A 23,699-nucleotide genomic window follows, 5' to 3' on the forward strand; every position below is an offset into this window, starting at 1 on the left:
GCTGAAGACAGGAAAATTGCTACCATGGCAAAGGCACGTTTTGGTGTACTAGTCCACCAGCACTTTTGCCCAAATTAGCACTGCTGAGTAAGGTACTCTGAGCTGCAGCAGCGGATTTCTGACAGCAGTGGAAATACTCTTTCATCTCCTCTCAAGCTGCATCTCTCCCACAATTCCAAATTTCTGTGATCTCTGAACACGGAAACGTAAATGACAAGATGCTGTGGCCTGAGGTCGCTCCTACCCCAGAAGCTCCCTGGCTTCCTAAATCTGTAGGGACGGGTCTTCCCAATTCACAGCCCCACCCCAAGCCCCAGGATGCTTAGTTGGTGCAAGAAAGCTTCCTAGGAGCAGCTTGTACTCACAGCTGTTGGTAATTATTTCTCTATATTTTCTTTCTGTCTCTTGAATATACATTATTTTACACTTTCATGGTAATATGAAAATTCCTCTCGATTTTGAGTCAAAAATGACTTGATAGAAAGGAAAACACAGTAAGTACTGGCTCAAGTCACATATGGCTAACACAAAGGGTGAAACTCAGGGGCACACAAATAATTTGGCCCTTCATGAAAATCGAACATTACTCTTCACATAATTTTTCTTAAACCCTTGGAAGCGTTAGTAAACAGTGTCACAAATGGAAAATATGCTCTAGTTCCAGGATTAGGCAGACCACACGTGGTTTGCGTGTCATCTCCCTTTGAAGAGATTTTGGTCTTAGGGGCCTCATTTATGTAAAAAAAGGGGAGGGGGACAAATAAGATTCCACATATAAGGTGAACGGTACATAAGTAATGCCAGTTCATTCCCTCTGACATGAGCTGCTCCTGTTTTTTTAAATGATTTAAACTGGAAGTGGGTCATAATGTTTTACATTCTGTGTATCTCTTTGTAATGTTCTAGGGAAATCAGGGAAAGCCACACGTATTTAGTGCAGTGCATAGGAATTAAAAGTTTGTGACAATGGTACGGTCAGGTTGCAATTTTCATCTGGGTAAGCTACACACACACACACACACATGCACGCACACGCATATACACACAAAGAGAACATGAACTCAAATGTATTTGTGTCAGATTATTTCTTCTCTGCTTTGTACCTAGGAAGTTAAGGGTGGACATTTTGACCTTTATTAAAGATTTGCAAAGCTTTTTAAATATACACACTGGGTTGATAACTTTGCATTGTCTTCATTTTACTATTCAGTCCTTATCCTCCTTTTGCTTCAATCTATTTTTTTATCCTACTATATCTTACTGAACTATCCCACCCTATTTTCCTGATGCTTGTTATTTATAGTATCACCATGTCCTCCATTTTTAGTTTTCTGGAGTCATTTTTAGAATAAGGCTGAAAATAATTGTTTTTACAAAATGATGTCAATGATCCATTGCTAAGTAATATTCTAGATAAATACAGCAGAAAGCAGAGAAATTGTAATGCCCTGAACTCGACTGTCAGATGGTTCCCTGGTGACTCTTAATTTTAAGCATTTTGTTCTTGCTCAAACACAGCAAAGTGTGCTATGCCACCCAGTCACTGCTGAACATCAAAACCCATTTGAACCTTTTTGACTATTAAAAAAGAGGAGGAAAGGGTGGGGGATGTAGCTCAGCAGTTCCACCACCTGCCTTGCATGCACAAGGACCTGAGTTCTATCCCTGATACCAAAAAAAAGAGGGTCGTGTGTGGGGGGACTCATGCCATTAACAACTCTACCAGTTGTTTCCAAATGTTTCATGTTTCCAAATGCATGCTGTCTTTCAAATTAGTCTTCTCCACAGACGAGTAAGGGACTTCCCTTTGCTGAGGCCTTCAAAGCTAATTCAGAAGCTTCAGAACAAAAGTGAACTTTAAATTTCCTCTCTTTTAAAAATAAAAATATTTAACATAATCAGCTACTTTATATTCATGAAGCAAATCAAATTTTGGGGGCAGGGAAGGTCCCAGGACAGACAGAGACACACAGAGAGAGACTAGCTATTCGGAAGAGGATGACATATAGTCTGAAGGCTATTTACAAAGAAAGGAATGCTTCCAACAGATGTAAATTTTGGCACAATGGAAGTATTGGCATAATGTATAGTTAGCCAAAAAACAAATTTGAGGTTTCCATACACTTTCTGGGTTTTTGTTGTTGTTTTGGTTTAGGTTTGGGTTTGGGTTTGGATTTTGGTTTTGTTCTTGTTCCTTTGAGACAGGGTCTCACTAGTTCTAAGTTGACTTTGAACTTGTGATCCTCCTGCCTCTGCTTCCCAGGGTACTAGTATCAGAGGCATGTACCACCGTGCCCAGCTCTGCTGCCTGCTTTTCAATGAATCCCAACAATAGGCACACCCCATACAGCATAATCCTACATGTTTCTGGGAAGCCAAAATATTTTCAGTATCAGAATTTATTTGGATTTTGTTTGTACAGCACAAAGATAAATTATAAAAATAAAAATAATAATTTGAGGGTCTTTGACAGCCATACCTATTTTGACAGGAAAATTATAGCAATTGTACCCAGAGTGTATAGTCTAGGACTGAAACTACTTTAAATGAAAATAAGAGAGTGTTTGCAGATGTGTGTTCATATTCTAATTTGAATACTCTATGAAGAGAAACTAAACAATTATGTTTTACAGTAATTTTTGTGACAATCTTGTGATTATTTCTCTTTAATATTAAATTTTTCCTGACACTCTTTCTTTGGTTATTTTTAGTTATTCATCCACAGATGCAGTAGGGCTGACATAATTGCCCCCTTTTAATTCACAAAGGACATGTATTTACCTATTTGTTATAATGCTTTTCGTGCTAGCATGCTGTTTCTGTGACAGGAATACTTTGAATACACAGTAGGTAACATAATATCATACACTGCACAGCAACTCCAATAACTGAATGTTAATTTAACCAGTAAAGACAAAGTAATTCCAATAATAATTTTAATAATAATATTTTATAATAATTAATATTTTAATAATGATATTTTAATGGAGTTAAAAATGGAACTCAGATTGGTCTTATGTAGCTCAATGACTTAGCAATCACTAGAAATATCAACAGTCAAGGCACAAAGCACATTTGCAAAACTACTACTAGTTAGTAGAGAGCATAGTAGGTTCAGTGCACTATGGTATGTTGGTGGGATACGAGAGTATCTGACACCTATCACCTCCACATGACAAAACTACTGTCAGTAATAACCTAAAAGGAGTAAGAAGGATGGTCAGAGGAAGGGTAGGGTGGAAATTGTCTTTTATCAAATTTGTGTCTGTGCGTATGCATGATAATTGTGCTAGTACAAAACTTAAAAAGAAAGTATGCATTAGAAAATAAAGAATAATGTCAATCTTTAAATCACACAAATGTCTCTTAAAAGGGGCGTGTTAACCAAAATTTTTTTCTGTCGCAATGATACATAATAGCATCACAATAATTATGATTAAAAACATTACAATATCTGATTAGTGGATTTTAATAAAATCAAAATATCTTGCAAAAGGTAGATTCACTTTACATAGTTAGATTATAACATTAAGTTATATTTAAGTCTGAAAAGATGGTTAACAATTAAAAAGAACTATTGTTAATCGCTGGCATTTGATGTTTTAAATAAACTCTGCACTTCTTACGTGAAAACACTGCACTGTACAGTTGCGTGCTGTCTTATACCTATGATGAAAGCTTCCCAGAAGGACCCAGTTGGAGTGACCTGGGTTCTGTTTATTCACCTTTGAAATCACTGTGCTCCCTTGTCATTTTCAAATATACCATAAAAAACGGGATTAAATGATGCCACAAGATGGAACATACAAACCGCCTTCAAATCAACTTCACTTCTCAACGTCAGTTTCCCCACAAGGACTGAGGGCAGCAGAGGCCGTCTGCGGAGGGTTAACTGGTCTACTGAGCACTCTCCAAATTCATTTAATACTTTAATAAAGGATAAGTTATCCGAATGTGTGAACTAAAACTTTCTTATGTTTTACTTCAACCCAACAATGACCGCAGCAAGTCTCTAGAAGAACAAGAGAGTTTGGGGAGGATTATTTTTGTTAATAGCATTGTTCAGAATTGTTGGCATGTGGCGATAATAAAAAGCAGCTTGTTTTTGGTCAGTTTTATTGTTGTGCTTACAACCCCGCCCTTGACACGTACTGAAGACCCACATTTCACCTCTGCCCACAAAACATGCTTTTGCTCTCTGTTGTTTTGGGCCGGGGACCGCTGACTGCAGAGACTATGTGGCCCCGGCCCATCAGTCTAAGCCGTTTGTGCTCATCCGTATTCCTGTAGTGAGGCAGAGCCAAAGGTGCCAAGAGTGAACTAAAAACGGCCACAGAAGTGTGAGCTTTCTGCCTCCCAGTGCGTTCTGTAACATGACTAGTTCTGCACCCTACCCCGCCATCAGTACCCTCAGTGGCTGTTCACTCATTTAACAGTTGGCCCTCAGGGCACAATCACCCTTAGCGTTTTGGCTCCTCTTTGAGTCCTCTTCTAGTATCCACTGTGCCCCTTCTAGTCCAAGACTCTCAGTGTTGCTGTGCTCCTGGATTTATGGGATCCCTTCAAAGTCTCCGTGTCCCCGTTGAAGCATTAAGAACCCTTTGTATTCAAACCTTCAGAGGATTTGCTTTTCAAATAGGATTGCAGAGTGAGTGGAGCTCAACACAAAGGCCAAAGGTGCATCTGTGACATTGGGAGTGTTCTGTATTGGGGGCTATGGGGTCTCCACACTGCCTCACCAAACACACACATCCCTGACTTCCCTGATCAGCCCATTCCTGTGGTCAACCACTGGCCATGGATCGAGATGGGGAATCTGGGTCATGAGCTTATGGGAGATTCTGTCCTGATGTGAGCAGGTCATGAAATGGTTTTTCTACCTTAAACTGAAAAACAAAACTCCTCAGATTCAGACAGTGCAGGTAGCTATACCACCACAATTGGCATCATCTACTGTTACTCTCCACATCTAAAAACTGTGGGACGCAAAAAAGCTTAGATGATCTATTTTTTGAATCTTTCATCAGATCTCTTTTATTGTTATTGTATCAAATTTTTATTATTTGCAGCCATATAATTTGGGGATAGGAATTAAGTTATTAATAACAAGAAAGTCTGTGGTAATAATGATGAGAGGGAAAGCTCATAGTTAAATCATTAAGTCTTTCTGCTAGGGATGTAGCTCAGTGGTACAGGGCTTACCCAGCATGCACAAAGTCCTGGGTCCTGCAATGAGAGAGAGAGAGAGAGGGAGAGAGAGAGAGAGAGAGAGAGAACAGAGAGAGAGAGAGAGAGACAGAGAGACAGACAGAGAGAGAGAGAGAGACAGAGAGAGAGACAGAGAGAGAGACAGAGAGAGAGACACACAGAGAGAGAGACAGAGAGAGAGACAGAGAGAGACACAGAGAGAGAAAGAGGGAGAGAGAGAAAGAGGGAGAGAGAGACAGAGAGAGAGAGGAGAGGGAGAGAGAGGCAGGAGGGAAGGTGGGAGGGAGGAAAGAGGAAGGAAGCACAGATGGAAAGAAGGAAGGAAGAGAGGGAGGGAGGGCACAAGGAAGGAAGCCAGCATGCTCATCTACAATTTTCTTGCTTGAGTCTCAGTGTAAGATTTGAAAGTCTCACTTATAGATAACTACTCATCGAGCATTGGCTAAGTACCAGCACTGATCTGGGCACCGGGGAACTCAGCAGTGGATAAAACAAAATCCTCCGTTCTCACGATGCCTCAGTTTACTAAGGGAAGCTAGAAAATAAAGACGTAAGTAAGCAAAATAACTGCACAGTATGTCTGACAGTGATGATTTTCAGCATTCACAAGGGGGATGAAAAGGAAGGAAGAGTTCTGACAGTGAAAGTGAGGTGAAGTTTTACAACATATGAAATTATAGGGGACGGCGGAATGGCAGAAGGTGAAAGCCAACTGTGAAATGACCAAGAAAGGAGCTGCAAACCCTACGGAAGGTGATGTCCAGACACGCACCGTCCAGAGTGACAGACACGGGACAGCAGATGTCACAGGACAGCTGCACAGATAATTAAGAGCTCCTGCTGCTCAAACCCAGCATCTTGATGTAAACTGAAAAAATTTTAAAGCAGTTGATGTAATTTACAAAACACCAGAAATCTAATTGTCGTCGCAAACTTTCTGAAGACACCCCAGACATGAAGAATTACACTACCCAAAGTAGTATGTCCCAGGTAGGACTGTTTCTCGTGAAGACAGTCTGCTGTGTGACTTGCCTTTTCATTGCTGTTCTCAGCTTTCTATCAGGAAGCGTAGCTAACTGGACGTCAGAAGGTGGAAATTCGCAATCCAGGAAACCCCTCTGACAGTGCTGCAAGAGTGGGTGGGAGAGGGTGTGGCGAGGTCGATGACACCTGAACCGGCCTCAATCTGATTCACCAAGGTCAGCTGGTGCCCGGAAGATGTGGAGTGGAGCACAAGGGGCACACGTCGGAGATGCAACCTCGGTCAAAGCCAGCCCCGTGGAAGAGGACTTGGGCTTTTCCTAAGAACGGCTTTGCCCTGCCCAGAGAGGCAGCCAGAACACCTACTTTTCAACAGTGATGCCACACAGCAACCAGAAGAAACAGCAGAGGTGGACTGGTGAGATGAACAGAGGGATTTCATGGATTGGGTGCAGAAGTTGGACCAAACAAAAGCCCTTTCTGCTTTGGAAAGTAGGATGCTGGGGAGGTGTCCATTGTCCACCCATATTTATCCAAATATTTTGTAGAGCAGCTCAGACATATTATATCTCCATATGGTATAAGTATTCTTTATTCTTTAAACTGAGAGGAAACCAAGTAAACTATTTACTCACCATCACCCAAGTAAAGTTTTGATCATGGTCTCCAGAAGAAAAAAATGTAAAAGTACTCATTACACAAATATTGGCTTATGCCGTATAAATCCACAGTGTTCTAGGCTGATTCTGGACTTAGATAGTATAACTGATATTTTTAAACACTTAAAATTAACCCTATCCATTTTGTCTTTAGTCCACCCAATAGCCCATGGAAGTTTGCTCTGTTAGTACCTCCATTCTGCAAAGGAGGAAAATTGAGACTTGAAGAGGTTTAAATAGTGGAGCTAGGGTCTGAACTCAGGGCAGCCTTCTTGGGGAGGCTTCTCTCTTCTCTTTCTAACAGAACTTCTAGGAAGCACATTTTTTGCTTTCAGTGGTTTTCTTCCTAATACAGATAACATGGATGCCAAATTACTCACATTGATCCAAGTCCATCTTTTCCCTAATTAAGTTGTTTAACTCTCTATTCCACACATGGTAATGTCCAGTTGCTGTGTGCTCCGTGGCAAGCGTGCCAATACTGCCTTGCAGCCATCTGTAAAATAAACTTTTCACCCCAACTCCTTTGATTTCCATAAGTGACTCACATTTCATAAGCAAGAAGTGAGAAAATGTAAATGTTGCTCTTTGCAATGGCTCTTTGCGGGACAGGAACTGTACATTGTAGGGGCTAATTGTCACAAAATTTAATTGTTACCCTGCAACCCAAGCTTCCCCTGAGTGCTAGAGCACACCATAGGTGCTAATAGTGAGGAAATTTGACTGTGACTCTGCCGTGCTCTCTTCATTAAGCTAATGGAACATTTTCCTTTCATTTTCTCCCTAGGGTAGCTGTAGGAGTACAACCTTATAATTGTTGCGCTTACTGTAATTGGAGGTAGTAGGAGTATATATAATCTTATTGTCTTTTCCGTGTGGTGGTAGTTTATTTATGACCTATTGATAATCCCCAGCCAGCAGCAGAAAACTCAGTGAGTATTACATTAGTATTCCCTCCTAACAGAGAGCCTACTAAACAAAGACTATTATTAACCAGAAAGAACACCCATCAGGGATGGCCCATCTTACCAAATAGAAACTTCATGACTGCAAAGATTGACCCTTCTGGCTATCACAAGTTGGGTGCTCTCACGAGAATTCATAAAGCCTTCATCTGTACTTTTCTTTTGGTATGGAGACTGAGCTTCATGTACCGCTTTGGGAGGCTTTCAAAGACCACCACACACCTTCTTCACATGGAAAAGGAACTCTATGTAGCCACTAAAGTTGTTGGAGCATGACAGGTCCGAAGAAAAACATCAAAAGGCAGCCTTCTCTCCCCGTTCAGGGCCACTGGGCTGGCTAATGCTGACTCCAGTTTCCAAGGGAAGGGTACTGGGATGTCCAGACACTGCTAACACAAACCCAAGCGAGGAGCTGCAGTCCTGCCAGAATTTGACCTCCTGCAACAGTTTACTGTTATCTACAAGGTGCAACATTCTTTACCACACGGAGTGTTCTCTGAAAATCCTTGTACTCTGTGTGTTGCATTTGATCTTCATTAAAGAGTAGCTGAAGAAAACTTGTATTTTGATTATTTTGCTGCTTAAAATAGCTCTGCTCTGTTTGAGTGCAAAATCTTAAGGAAGTACACGAAGCCTGTAAATGTAAAAAAAAAGTGGGGCAACCCATTTTCTGGTCCTCCCCTTTTGTCTCTCTTACACAGGAGCCATCTTTCTCTCAATAAATGTTTCCTACTCTTTAAAAATAAATAATAAATAAATGTAAAAAATTAACTTGACATGCACAAGAACAGATGATCACATATTCTGGCCCTACTGAACATTTTAATGTTAGAATGCATAGTCCAAGATCTTAACAATTACACTTTCCAAACTGCATTTGGCATCGATCCTTTATCTGCATTGTCAAGCGCAACTCTAAAATCCTTCACAGGTATTATTTCTTCTCGTACTCCTGTGGTAGACTGCGTTTTGGGCTCCCAACGATGCTCATGTTCTAGTTGCTGACACTTGTGAGCATGTGTTACCTTATATTTCAGAAACCTTGAAGATGTTTGTAAGAACCCTGGCATAGAAAGATTCGTCTGGATTATCTGGGTGGGCCGGTGTAATCACAGGGGTCACTATAAAAGGGAGGCAGGAAGGTCGGAGTCAGAAAAATAAAAGGCACGACTGCAAGAGCAGAAGTCACACTGATGTGGCTGTGAGCTAAGGAGACAGAAACTGGAACGCAAGAGAACGGATTCTCTCCCTAGAGAGTCTGGAAATGCATAATGGTCACTTGGACTTCTGACCTCCATAACTGTAGATAATAAATCTATGTTGTTCTGAGTTATTAAGATTGTGGTAGTTTAGTGTACTAGCATTAGGATAGGTCTTGGCCCAGCTGGGCTGATACGATAAAATGCCATAGGTCGAGTCGCTTACAAACAACACAAATTTATTTCTCAATCTGAAGCTGCAAAGCCCAAGGTCAAGGAGGCAGCACTGGTGTCTGGTGGGCGCCCACTTCCTGGACTATAGACTTGAAGGGTCTTTTAGCTATAATCTCACCTAGCAGACGTGAAGGGAGCTCTCCAGGGTCCCACTTCATAAGGGCCATCATTGCGTTCGTGAAGACTCTACCTTCGTTACTTATCTACTTCCTGGAGACCTCACCTCTCTGCACCATCACATCAGGGGTTAAGATTTCAACAGATGAACTGGGGGAGGGAGGAACGAAAACACTCTGCCTGTAGTATGCACTAATGTAATTCTTAAAATTTTTTCACAACAAAACTATCATCTCAGTTTTACAGATGGGGAAACTGATATTTCAAGGGATTGGGTGTTTTGGTTTGCCTTGCTTCCTCTCACAAGGCGTAAGGCCTGGCTATGCTGGGGTGTTTCTGCATTCTCTGTGAACCATCTGGGTTCTCCTCAGGCTCTGAAAAGGCTACAAGATACACAAGTTGCCTTATTCGTTGGCTGGACTCTACCTGCTGTCTCCAGTCATCAGACAAGGTGACTTTTTACTGAACTCAGCTGAGTTTTTTTTTATTTTCTAAGAACTTGTCAGGTTCATGAAGATTAATTCAGCTCATCTGAAATTAAAGCTTCCTGTCTTCTCCCTCTTTCGGAACACACCATCTTTTGTCGCATCATTATAGTCGAGATTCTAAATCTATTTCGAACAGGAGAGAATGAACTACGTAAAGGACAGGCTCTTCTTGATGCTTGCTAGATTTATAAAATATCAATTTCTAGAGTCTTAGACGTCATATTGCAATTTCAGCTCAGCTTGTCTAAATGTAGGGCACGCTTCTTGACAGTTGATTTTCCATGTTTCTATTGCCTTACTATTCACTATTCAGCAGGTCTAGACAAAAATGCTTAAGCCACAAGGATTTAGAAGGTTTTTTCAAGCTCTGAAAACACTTGTCTCTCTAGTAGACAGGTGTTAATCATTCATCAACCCTTTCTTGAGGGAATGCCCCTTTCCTGTCTTTATGGTACAACCAAAGACAACCTCAACATCTCTGTCTGACCTCAGAGAGCTCAGCCAAGCAGAGCACTTCCTCTCCTCACCACAGTGACTGGTTCAGGGATGCGGGATGAGTATGTGATCCAAGATGGTGAAAGAGTTCTTGGGACTTCACTGCCAGAGAAGAAAAGAGGTTTTCTCTTCCTTTTTGGCAGGCTATGAGAATAATGTAAGTCTGTGATTCATGGCCACTTTTCCGGAACCTGTGAGCAGCCATATACCACAAGGAGGAATACAGCCAAGAGTCGAGAGTAGAGAATTACTTTTCGTTCAAATGGATCAGCTTCGTCTTTCCTTTATATGCCTATGTAGTCTTATAGAATCTACTCTGACCAGAAGGTCCTGAGAAAGCCAGTTGGCTTTGAGAAACTGAGTTGATTCTAGTTGATTGCGCTGTTTGTTTATTTCTTTGTTTTTTGGTATGGGGATCAAACTCAGGACTTTGCACTTGCAAGGCAGATGTCAGCACCACTGAGCTAAATCCCTGGCCCCGAGTCGATTCTATATGAGAAAATAGTGTCACTCTATGAGAAAGAAAACGTGATTTCTAGCCCTATTTTTCTAAATCTGCTCTTTCTGATCTTAGTAAGTGTAATATTCCCCAGAGATGAATGTTAGCCTCTGGAGCTACAACTGCAGTGACAATTATGAATGGCTTCGTATGGCCTTGAAATATGATGGTAGGGCATAGGGAAGCTGATGGGATGTGTTGTAAGTTGGACGTTGCACCATTCCATGCTTGTACAGCACTGAAACATTTTGTAACTACTTGTCAATATTTAAAAATTGTTAATTGAGTTATTTTGTGCGAATATCTTAATATTTCATTATCTCATTCTATAATTTCATGTTAAAATGTGTATTTCTTGTTTCTCTCAGAAATTTGGATTGCTCCTTTCTGTGGTGACAAAACAGCGACACCACGTCTCTGCTGACACAATCCTGCCCAGCATGTACTGAGTGGTCCTGAGGCCCTGCATCAACAATGACTAGAAACAGCACAAGAAATAAATAGAAGACCTATCTATCCTTCACTCTGAGCTTGATCGCTCTTCTCTCCACGAGTTAATGTGTATAGAGCACCTTATCTAAAGCTGAAGGGACTCCCGTGAGCACAGAATAAGTGGCCTTGTCAATCTGCAACTTTGATGTACAACTTCAGTTGCAATGCAAGTGTTCCTGGAAGATTCACAAGGAACAAGATGCCGTGGGAAGTGTGTTTCTGAGATATCACGAGAGCTGAGGCCCTTTTCCACGCCCTCAGTCCCTTCTGGAATCCCCAGACTCCCATCCTGAAGCGCAGTCCGCTCCTGCGGCTCGCCCACTGCTCTCCAGGAGTGTGACAATAAACCCCTAATTTTCTGTATTCCTTGACTGCTGGAAAATTCTCTTAATGACCACATCTCCAGCCTTCCTTGCACCATCTAGCACAGTAATTTCCACAAGGTGCTAATAGGTTAAAGTGCGTTAGCAAGAACCCACAATAAGTAGGGCGTTCCCTTCCCAGTTGTCCACAGTCCCCCAGGCCTTCTGCGGTCTCTACCAACTCAAAGGTCAAGGGCTATTTTCGCCAAATATTATGTCGCACAGGCTACTGTTTCACTTCTTTATACCTGTGTGGCTCTTCCCGACGTAGGGTTGAATAATACTCATTTTATTATATTTGAATCCTTGAGGACTTGAAAACCTCTTAAAAGAAGAGTAATTTTTCCCAGACCATCTTAGACATGATCAGAAAAAAGGAAATGTTTCTCTTTTTTCTATCTATTTCATTAATTTTCTTTCATCCAACAGTGAAAGAAAAGAAGAAAATTACTCCTGCATTTAGAAATCTCAACCCAGAGCATGCTCACAGGAAGGTTTCCTTACTCATTCTAACTGGAAATGTCACATCAGTCAGCTTTCTTTGAGCTCTCAATCACAGGAAAATGAGTCCTTGAAGTACTGAGTCCTCGCCAGGGCCAATTCCAGATTTCAGGTTAAAACTGAGACCTGACAATAACTCAACTGTGTGGCCAAGAGAACAGTTTGTCTCCAGTGTTCCATTATACTTCTATCTAAAGACATCGGGTTAAACATCCACATTTCTTCTGATACCCTTATCAAAATACCCAACAATAACAGGCTAGGGCTTTTACAGAAAGAAACATAGCACATCAAGGTCAAAGACAATGGGAAAAGAGATGACTCCAATAAAATGTTAGCACTTAGGAAGCAGTCAGCTGCATCTGGGGATTTAGCTCAGTGGTTCTGCCTCCTGCCTTGCAAGGAAAAGGACCCAAGTTCGATCCCCGGTACCCCCCAGCCCAAAAAAGGAAGCAGTCAGCTGGGATCTCACCTAACCTGAGAAAGCTGAGTCCCAAAATGAGGGAGGTTGGGATGTAGGGGTGAGAGTAGACGGATCCCCAGGACTGGAATCCTAAAGCCTCAGGGACTGATGGCCCCAGTATTTATGAAAAGGCACACGAAGGCAAAGTCGGAAACCGGAGAACAGGAGAAAGGTTGCTGAGGTGTAATCGGACTTCCATGGCTTCTCTTAGCTGGCAGGAAACCGGCATCTGACTCCCGGAGAGGAAGAAAAAGATGGTGTGAGGCCAGAGGCAGATTGAGTGGTGCTAGAAACAGTCAGTATTCTTGAAAAGAAGAGGACACAAGAATTAAAAAAGAAAGAAAGAAAGAGAGAGAGAAGAGGACGAAGGGCTCTGTGTCACTCACCAAAGCTCGAAACACTGGTCGGCATTCTTTCTCCAGTGGCTCCCGTGAAGCACACAGTGAGGTCTCCACCACCCAGAAGGGACACCAGGCCCCTGAAGAGCTGACCCAGCCCAGAGGAAAGAGCTAGAATCCCTGATGTGGAGAGGAGTTCCCATAACCACACCAGCCCTGTCGCTGCCTGCCGGCCTTTTGTGCTCAGCTCAGAACTTCACTCACTTTTCAGGTGACCTACTCTTCCTGATTACAAATCAGGCAAGAATCCCTAGACATTGGAGGATAAGCTCCAACAGAAAAACCAAAGCCAAAACAAAACCACAAAAACAAACAAGTTGCAATTTGGAGGAAATAGACTATAGGAAAGGAAAATAGAAAAAAGAAAAAAGCTATCATCAAAAATGCCAGAGAAATAAGGTTCCTTCAATGCAAGATTTTATTTAAAATGAACATTCGTAAAAATATAAAACAAAAGAAAAATCAGAAACTGAAAAAATGATAATATAAGTAGAGAAATTCCATATGTGAATTAGAAGAGAAATTGATGAACTCTTCCAAAGTTAGATCACAAGATAAATGGAAAATATGAACATCATAAAAAATTAAAGAAGAAATACAAGAGGCCCAACATCTTTAATGTATGCTAGGAAAATGGCGGCTGTACAAATCAACAACAAAAACATTTTGAGAATTTTCCACAGCTGAATTAAGAATATGAATTTAAAAGGTCCAACATACATCTGGTAAAATAAATACAGAATTATACAAAATCCAGAAATAAAATATTCCAAAATTCAGAGAACAACACAAAGATCAACAAAGTTTTCAAAGGGGGAAAACAAACCAGATATAAACAATCAAGACTCGAAAGTGGAGAGGACTTCAGAGGGAGCACAGGACACACAGATAAACTGGAGTGGTGCCTACAAACTTCTGAGGAGAGAAAACTTACCTTCCTCTTCGGTGAGGCCTTTCGAGATCCGGTCCTGGCTTCATCTGCTTTTTATGCATTCTTTTTCATGAAGCTAGTAGAGAAGGCTCTTTATTTTCCCAAAAGAGGAAGGGAGAGGCAATTAGAAAAAAACTCAGAATCCAACAGACTTGGGATCCGATGCGTTTGAGAGCCAAAGGAAGTCCCAGGACGACGGTACTTACAGATGCCACTTGGGGTTCTATCGGAATCACGGTTCCAGGCTGTGTTTCATGTGATCAGGAGCAATCATCACATTAACCTTGAGCTGTGGCACCACACCTGCCTCAAGGGCAAAGTCCTGAGTTCCATCCCCAGTACTGGAAAAACAAAAAAACACCAAAACATTAACCTTAAGCTTCCTATAAAACATAGACTTCTGCAAACCCCACTGACATCACGATCACTGACATGTTGAGAGGCGTGGGCAGGAAGTCCCTTTCACAAATCTCTGTGCACTTCCTCTTTCTCCACCCATAACTCTTCCTCAAAGCTATCAAGACCCACGTAACAGAAAGTAAATCCTTAAAATTCTTTTTTTTTAGAAGTAAACTTGTAATTTCAGAATAGTTTCAGACACAGACAATTTGTAAAAATAAGCAGCCAGCATTTTTCTCTTGTTTTATTTTTACTAACTGAAGTCCACAGTGTATTCAGTTTCACTGGTTTTTCCCTATTCTAGGACCGTACTCCAGGGTTTAATACCTCATTTAGTCATCATGCTTCCTCTCCTTCTGTAGTCTGTGATAATTTCTCAGATTCTTCCAGTTTTTATTGACTTCCTTGGCCCTTCTGAAGAGCATCGGTCAGGTCAATGTTCATTGTGGGTTTGTCTGGTATTTTTACCATACTTAGACTAGAAATAGGGGTATCTGTGAGTAAAACCACAAACATCAAATCTTTCATACTGTCAGAACGATTTTTCACTGGTTACCACTGCCCACAGAAATGCAGGCCACATTTCTCCATGGTAGACTCACTTAATTCTTCTTGTTCTCCATTCATCAGAAGGAACACAGCACATCTCACGCAGAAAGTAAGGTGGATCTGTATCAGTTATTTGGAATTCCTCCATAGAAAAGATTTAGTTCATCTCTCTTATGTATTTAATCTTGGACTAATGAATAGTTGTTTTATACTTTGGGATAAAATTTAATGCTGTTTTATTTATTCTGTTGCCTAAACTATCCATGTTTGTCCAATGGCAGCTTTGAAGTTGGCCCCCAAATCCCTCTGACATGCCTCACTTGTTCATTTTTGTGGTTTGTTTGTTTTTGTCATTTGGGGGATTGAACCCTGAGCCTTCATACTGAGCTACATATCTCTTTATTTTTTGAGACAAGATCGATCCCACTAGGTTGCTAAATTGCCCAGGCTGGGCTCAAACTTGTGATCCTCCTGCCTCGGCCTCTAAGAGTTCTGGTATTACAAGTACAACAACACCATGCCCAGCTCATTTCTGTGCTTTGAACTTAGGATACTTAAGGAGCTAGGATACTTAAGGATCATCTTGTAGATTCTCTGCTTCTGCTCCATAATCAGCCATTTCTCTGAGGAACCTCGTTCTTTTCATTTTAGAAAACATCATATGTCCATTTATTATTGCTGTGATTCTTTTTCTTTTTCTTTTTTCTTTTTTAAGGATTTCATCCACTCTGGAATCATCCAACCTGGACTAGCAAGAAAGATAATGTTAACTCTCCACATACTAATGTACAACTTATGTTAACTTCTTAGTCACGCTTCCTGTAAGACACAGATTGTATTAGTTGTCACATATTCTAGAAATAAATTACCAGAAGCTGGAATTTTCAGTCTTAACTTTATAACTTTAGAAATATTAAGTAACATTTTACAATCCATCTGCAGAATGTTAATCATATATTTCAAGAATTAGATTCAATGATAAGAGATATCTTAAGAGCAGGGACCACATAAGTATGTTGAATAATTAGTATTTGTAATCTTTGATTTTGTATTAGGAATCTAACAGTTTATAATATCAAACTCTTCAACTCCTTTTGCTTTCCTTTTTTTTTTTTTTTTTTGTACCTGGGATCGAACTCGGAACCTTGTGCTTGTGAGGCAAGTGCAGTGCCACTGAGCTAATCCCTGGCCCTTGAGACACAGTTTCTCTACGCATCCCAAACTGGCTGGAACACACATTGTCACTGAGGTTGGTCTTGAACTCACAGTGATCTTCCTGCCTCAGTGTCCTGAGAACTGGGATTGCAGCGTGAGCCACCACACCTGGCTCAAAATCCATGGTAGAGTCATTCAGTGTGCGCATAGCTATCTAGCTGTTCTCATCTTTTAAAAAAATAATAACTATTATTATTATTATTATTATTATTATTATTATTATTATTATTATTTGGTACCAGGGATCGAACTCGGGACCTTCCACTTGAGGCAGGCAGCAGAACCAGAGCTAAATCCCTGGCTATTCTCATTTTTTATTTTAAAGTAAAGATGTTTTCACTTTACACATAAAATGAGTAAACACTAAAACTGAAACAATTACTTCAGAAAAGGGCCCTTAAATTAATCTGGACTCTGTACTATATAAATGTAAAATCAACGTTAATTGTATTTTTTTAAAGTTAAATTTGTACTTACAGAAACTGGGCTCAATTCAACTGTGTTAAATGAAATAATCTGGTTATTAGACTTACGATGGGATTTAAACATTCTAGTGAGGGGGAGACTAAAATATTCTTTTGTTTAAATTAAGTTTGTAATTCAAAGATTTTGTTCATTTTGGCCTTCAAATTCTACTTTTCAACATGATAGAGTTTTGAATGTAATATCTTTGCTTCAAAGGCTGTTGCTTTCAAATCTTTTACTTTGAAACTAACTGGAAGAAACTAAGTATATCTGAGCCATACCTAATCTTCTAGGAGTCAGCATTGCATCAAGTTTATTAAAATTAAATACTTCTTTTTTTTCCTCTCCTTCCCAAATGGGCATTTGGTAATAAAAGGCAAATCAGCTGGGTTAGGATAAAGCAGGCGAAGTTTTTCCTTCACTAATTCATTTGGAAAAGTCTCTCTACTAATTGAGAAAAATGTAATGAATTTTATTTGTATTAAAATAAAAGTGATTGCTTCATGGCAATAATGTACTCATTTGAGAAAGTCATTGCATTTATATATTGTATTTTCATGTAAATACTTTTGTCAAAATGTATTAGCAAGGAACACAATATTATGGTTCATGGTTCAGGTAATATCTGAAAAGACTAATTGTATAAGTAATCAGTGAAAACACAAATGTTCCTCTTGGGTTTGTTCAATAAAAATGGAATTTAAATTATTCAAGCTCCAAAATGCAAATATAATGCATCTCTACCAGCTGAAAAATAAAATTTTCAAGGCGAGACTTGTATGTTCAGTTCCTCCAACAATCTTAGCTTGATTACACAACCAACTCATCAAAATTCACTTCATGCATTTTTTCAAAGTAATCAAATATTTTATTTTTAAAACAATAAAATTATCGCTCTTTTCTTGAACAAACTCACTAGTATTCAGAACACATTCTGGGAAAAATGCTAATCACTGCAGTGGCTGCCACCAGAATAGCACTTTAGTGTATTAAACAGCAACATACGATTAAATTCACAGTAAACTTAAGAGCAAATAACCAATATCAATTTAAACAGATTAAATCTTGAGAAAGGGCAACGTTTACAAATGATCTCAAGCGCTAACCAAATTCTGAGAACAAAGGCCTTGTACTAGACAACAGCACCCCCTACTGGAAGTTTCAGGCTCCTGGACAGGCGTTCACGGAGATGGCAGGAAAAGCGGGAAGGGGATGCAGCAGGTGGACGCCCGCGGGGTTGAAGGGCATTGTCAGTTCCAGAATCATTTATTTTCTACTGTGCAATCACTGCTTTCGGCTTCATCGCTTACATTCTGCATTATTCTTCAACTCTAAGTAAGCAAGAAATTGATCCAGAAGGTTTTGCTTACAAATATTTGGAGTGTCTTTCAATTTAAGAAAGCTACAGTTCCACAATAAATACCTAACATGAAAAAGAGATGTCCGGTATTGCAATCGTCTTAACTGGACTTCCTTGGAATTGCTTTCTTTTCTGTTCTTCACAGGAAACATGTTTCTGAGGATGATTTGATCTGATACCCCACAAAGCATGCATGATGGCTATACGTGTACATTTCTACACACATGCAGCCTATGGTTCAAAGAGAAGCCTAGGAGGTTACAAACCTCAGTAAGATGGGAAGTCTCCATGTCCTCTTTCTCCCCCAGTACTTAGGATCATGGCTTTTTTCAGTGCTATTCTTTGGGCAAGTAAACATCCTTAAAATTATTTGCAAGAAGAAATATGAAAACATCTAAGATATGATAAAAAGCAGTGATCTGATGAACAGAGATCACCCATGTATAAGACGCTCTCTTTAAAAGATTAATATAGGGCCGGGGATGGAGCTCAGTGGTGCCACTACCTGCCTCGGAAGGTCCTGAGTTTAATCCCCAGTACCAAAAAAATAATAATAACATAAAATGTCCGACCGTACTTGGAATCCAGAAATCCAAATGAATCAAATAACTAATAAACTGGATTCTATCCTATACTAAAGAAAATCTCAGCCAAATGAATTTGCTAAATACTAGTATGTAAATGCCACAAGCAATTAAGTACAGGGGTCAGAGAAATAAGCTGAAGGAAAAGTCAGGAGTGTTCATTTTCCCAGAAGGGGCAGATTCATCTAAACTAAAGTGGAACAGAGAGGGAAAGAGGAGCAAGTGTGAAAACCAGGTTGCCTTCAAGAGAAGCCCATATTGCTGTGAAAATACGGAAGCAGCTGTCGGACTTACGTTTTCCTTGATGAACACGCACCCCATCACCCACAGAAGCAAATGCTTTAATATTGTGAGTCAGGTGTGAATGGAAAGAACATTACCAGAGCACGGGGCTCCTGTAGGGGAGATGACGCTCAGTCCCCAAGGCAAGTGAGGGGACAGGCTGATCCTCTCTCTTCCTCGGAATTTCGGAAGTCTGTAGAAGACGCCAGGGGAAGCCAGATCGTAGGTACTATGTCCTGCGCCCTATGTCTACCCCACGCCTCCCACCTGAAGAGCACAGTAAAGCCACTTCAGAAGGGGTTAAACGCTGCGAGGAGTTGCCTGCAGTTGGAGCTTTGTTCCCTAAGGCTGGATGTACAACACACAGTCCTCAGAGAGATAAGGCCCACAGAATCTGCAGCTACAGTGCAGGTGCTGCAGAGAGAGTGGGAAAAGCACGGGGTCGGGACAGGTGCCCGAGACGGCATCCCAGCCGGGCCCTACTGGGTCCCTCTGAGTGTACCCTGACTTCTCTGTGCCTGAGAACGTGTGCGAAAATGAAGACGGCTGACAGTTTTTCCAGCTGAATCTGTGATGGCAAAGAAATGCTGGCGAGTTCAGAGAATTCTAGCAGGATCGCCACAGTGCGCGGAGATGAAGGTTAAGCAGAAGCAGTAAAAACAAGCAGCTGCGGAGAATTGTGCGTAGTATGAAACTTGCTTGTGTAAGACATTGTATGCATGTCTGTATATACAGAGAAACTATTTGGGAACATAAACAAAATGATTAACGTAGTGCTTATTTCCAGGGAGAGAGACTATGGATGGTAGTGAAGGATTTGTACTGTGTTTCCTCTGTATTGCTTGAATGTATCTCCTCTTTTCTTTGTACCTTATTTTTTTCTTTTTCATTTCTTTCTCTTAAATTATGAGCATGTATTACTTTATAACAAAAAAGAGTAAAAATTGTTTAAAATCAAACACTGATTACTGCACAAGAAGGAAATGTGTCCACAGAATTAGGAACTATAGTTCGTAATGCATCCTCCCCGCAACCATTCATTTATGTGTCCCTCAGTGGGTGCTGCTTGGGAGTCTGCATGTGTCAAACTGGAAGCAGGCAGTGTGATACAAATTCAAATAAGACTCAAATCTCTTCCCTCAAAGAATTTGCAGCTTGGTAAGGAAGTGAGAAAAATAATCCACATTCACAGGACAGAGCCCGGATCCTCTGCTAGCTGTCTTGGCAGGGCTGTGGGAGGGAGCCTATCTGAAAGATCTCAGCGAGTGAAGCGAGGGTGAAAGCTGTCAGCAAAAGATGCTGGGACAACAGTCAAGTCCAACTTAAAGCATGAACAAGAATTAAGAGAGAAACAGAACAAAGGGAGCATTTTTGGCTAAGGGAGTGTGCTACTTTTGAACAGGAGATTCTGGCAACAGCAATCTGTTCATTGTGGCCAGAGGAAAACTGGCTGCACAGGAAACCAGAGCAGAGCTCAGAAGTGCTGAAGGAAAAAGCTCAATTACCCAAGGGCTGGGGGAGAGGCGGAGACTGTAGCTTTTAAGACAGGTAGCCAAAAACCACTAAGGAGCTCGTGGGCAAGATCTGTCCCAAGCCATAGCAATGGAAAGAGAGGAGGGAAGAAAATAGCAAGTGTTTATAAAGTAGGACTGGCAAGGTTCAGAGATTAATTGAGTTTGGAGTGAGGCATAAAGAGATGTTGGGGACAATTTACTTCCACATTTCTGGCTCAGGTGGTCAGTGCCACTGATGGCAATACAAGATGGAGATGAGGCGAAGTGAACCTCATCGGAGCCCGACACCAACAATGACGCCTTCAAATGGAGGTGTCTGGAAGGCTTCTGGAAGGCAAAAGAGAGTTTAGGGTCAGATACACAGATTTGGAAGTGCTCCAAAAGTCGTCACTTTGGATTTAAAATTGCGTGCACCTGGGGAGCAGCAAATGAACCCAAAGGCCTTCCATGAAGTCCTTTTATCTTCCTGTAGACCAGAGAGGAGCACAATTACCTCTAGTCCTTCAAGTGAACTTTCGTTAACCAAGGAAGAGTAAACTCAGGTGACAGGGAAGAGACCAAAAGTCCGACACCACACCCGGAACCCTGAGGACCTTTACCCAGTCCACTGTCTACTCTCGGGCCCGTGATTTCCCCTGCCTCGTTTACTCCTGCCCTGAAACTGGCTCGTCTCCTGCATCATTCTCCCCCTGGGAGCATATTTAAGTCTCAGCCTTCTGGTCCTCCTTTGAGTTCTACATTTTGTGTGGTTCCCGAGCACACGAGCATGTTACCAAACATTGGGCCTTTTCCCTGTTAGTCTGTGCATTGTCCTTTCCTTTCAGCACACCCAGCTAAGGCTTCAGGGAAAAGCTTGAGCTGACCCACCGCTCTCCTTGGCAGCCCTGCTCCAGCCTCTCGTCCACAGTCTCTCTTCCCTCTGCCACCCGTTTCCCTGACTAAGGACTAAAAACTCCGGTGGAGGAATTCTGGCTTTGACAATACGGCCAAGAGGCCAAGCGGATGCGTGGTCTCTGCCAGGACCACTTCCTATCGATACTATTTCCCAAAAGTGGAAAGAATTCCTTGCAAAGCAACAAACACCCCAAGAGCCCCTTACTCACCACCTACCATCTGTGGAAAAAAGAACGCATTCTCGTGACCGTCTCCTGGAATTTTCTAATTCCAGAGCTCCTCCGCCATTCCTGCAGAAATTCCATTCTCTAATCACAGTCTTGCTTCGCATCTGTCTCTGCTACTCCCCACAACACATCACAGGTACCCTGGACTTCAGCTTCATCGAGGACTCTAATCGGAAGATCCTGGCCTATCTTTCCCGGGTATAACCCCTTCCCGCTTTTCTTCCGTGTGCAGTGTGGACCCCATGGGTCTGATTGTGGGGCCGCTGAGGATCGTGAGAAACTCACAGAAGGCACCGACCGGGCTGAAGATGGGCCATGACCATCCCGAACGGTTTCCTAGACTCGGGCTTGAATATTCACACTACCTGACTTGTCCTCCTGGGAAACCCTTGTCTAATGGGTGCTCAGCTGACATCTGCACCATTACCTCTGCGAAGTCCCAAATCAAGTGTGTTTTAAAGTTGCTCAAGACGGAGCCCAATTCTCTCCCCTTAGGAAACTCAGAAGATGCCACTGAAGGTCTCCATAACTTTACAATGGCAACTTCACTGCATCTTTAGAGAAATCTCACCGACCCTGGACTTTATAATTTATTCCATTAAGTTTTTTTCAGGAAGTATTCAAGAAATACTTGATATTTTCAAGTTGTCTTATAGCCTGTAAAATTCTATTCTATAAGCATTTTAATACAGTAGGCTGAAAATGGTTTCATTCTCTTAGCCAGAATACCCACCCCATCAGGGTTCATCAATGAGTATGGTGATAGAGAGACATCGGGTCACTTGGTTACTCCAGAGGTATCTAGCAATACCTGGATGTGATGAACACGAACCCCCACCTGAAGAAGAAGTAAACCAAGCATCTGTGCGTAAATATGTGACCTAAACCTGCACAAGCAGGAACCCCTGAATTTCCATCGATGACCTGAAAAGTGTGCATAGAAAGGGAAAGCTTACAGAGTTAATTATGCGGCACCAAAACTGGAGCTAGACTGAGCTGTCTGAATGACAGACACATCCACAGATACCTTGGCGGGGTGAGGCAGGTGGCAGAGAGTGCATGGAGTCTTGTCCGTGCTAGGCGAGCGCTTATTTTTCGCTGATGTTTGCCGGCAACTTTGTTTTCACTTTGGTAGTTGTGTGCCTGCAAGGACACAATACGGCAGCTGGACAGACGGGCGTGCACCTTCTTCCTAGAAGTTGTATTTCTCATTGCCGACTGACAAGCTGTTTTAATGCAGCCATCTCTATTGGGTTCAGTTACATGAACTGCACCTCCAGATCCTGAGTCAGGGGATCCGTGTACCAGCTGAAGTTTTTCTATAAAAGCCATAGAAAAGTAAATGCCTCCCTGTACGATCCTTTGGCAGAGGCTTGCTCACCCCTTCAGCCTCAGACCTGAATGTGACCCCTGCACAGCGCCTTCTGTTATATTTGAATAGCAACCCCAGTCGATAAATCAACAAATAATTGTCAACCATGCCACGCTTACATGCGGTTGTTAGTGATGGAGATAATTCTTATTTGTTGGGTGGCTGTAACGCATCAAAAATAGTGCTCGGTACTTACTGGAGGTGCAAGGAAAAGTAGGTCAAATTTTATCCTTGGAATCTTATATGCAGTAGTGGAGAACTGGAATCAACCTAAATATCCAACTACAAGAATGAAGTACAATTAGTAAAATTATATGGAACTGTAAATTAGTAAAAATGCGAAAATTAAAGACTGACAAGCTGCATCTAAAAATGTTAATCAGGCATGCCTGTTAGCATCTGCTTTGTTCTTTATGCATTTAATGTCTTTTCTACAGTGAGTATGTACTTTGTGAAGTTTTCATTCTCTGTTAATTCATAAAAAATAAACTATAGAATAGTATATAAATCGTGGGATCTTCCTTACACCATACTTCAGCGGAATGATGGTGTTCTATAAAGACAATACTGAATTTTTAGATAAAGTACAGGTGGACTGTCCCTTTGGTTTACTAGAGATTTAATTTATCATTCTCCTTGCACATATTCTGTCTTTCCTTTGACTCACACTCCTGGAGCACAATCAGCCTGGTTCTGCTGCATTTCCATAGCAACATAATGATGACAAAAGCACACAGACCCTTCCCCGCCTCTCACACGTGTGCCTGGTGCTGTTTCTCTCTCACCTCCTGTCATTCAGCACCATTTCTCTGCATCCATTTTTTCCCATCTTTTTTATAATATGCA

General features: G+C 41.4%; 2 long non-coding RNA genes across 5 annotated transcripts in view; both read right to left on the reverse strand.

The window, feature by feature from the left end:
• Nucleotides 1-8,545: 8,545 nt before the first annotated feature.
• On the reverse strand, nucleotides 8,546-15,328 carry LOC104874401. The gene is made up of 4 exons (XR_783716.3): nucleotides 14,719-15,328; nucleotides 14,199-14,333; nucleotides 13,996-14,083; nucleotides 8,546-12,967 (listed from the first exon to the last, which is right to left on the reverse strand). It is a non-coding gene; the product is annotated as an uncharacterized LOC104874401 (long non-coding RNA).
• A 2,014-nt stretch (nucleotides 15,329-17,342) lies between these two features.
• The window catches only part of LOC109118591, a 42,372-nt gene continuing 36,015 nt past the window's right edge, over nucleotides 17,343-23,699 (reverse strand). For 2 of the 4 annotated variants that reach the window (XR_004518339.1, XR_002025950.2), the window contains exons 5-7: nucleotides 23,050-23,135; nucleotides 22,509-22,800; nucleotides 17,345-20,687 (exon numbers count right to left, since the gene is read on the reverse strand). This is a non-coding gene — a long non-coding RNA (uncharacterized LOC109118591). Of the gene's footprint in view, nucleotides 20,688-21,470; nucleotides 21,545-22,214; nucleotides 22,320-22,508; nucleotides 22,801-23,049; nucleotides 23,136-23,699 lie in introns of all 4 variants that reach the window. The other 2 variants (XR_004518340.1, XR_004518338.1) reach the window with 2 other exon arrangements.

The sequence above is a fragment of the Fukomys damarensis genome, unplaced genomic scaffold, assembly GCF_012274545.1.
Source record: "Fukomys damarensis isolate Sample0158 unplaced genomic scaffold, DMR_v1.0_HiC HiC_scaffold_21, whole genome shotgun sequence".
NCBI lineage: Eukaryota > Metazoa > Chordata > Mammalia > Rodentia > Bathyergidae > Fukomys > Fukomys damarensis.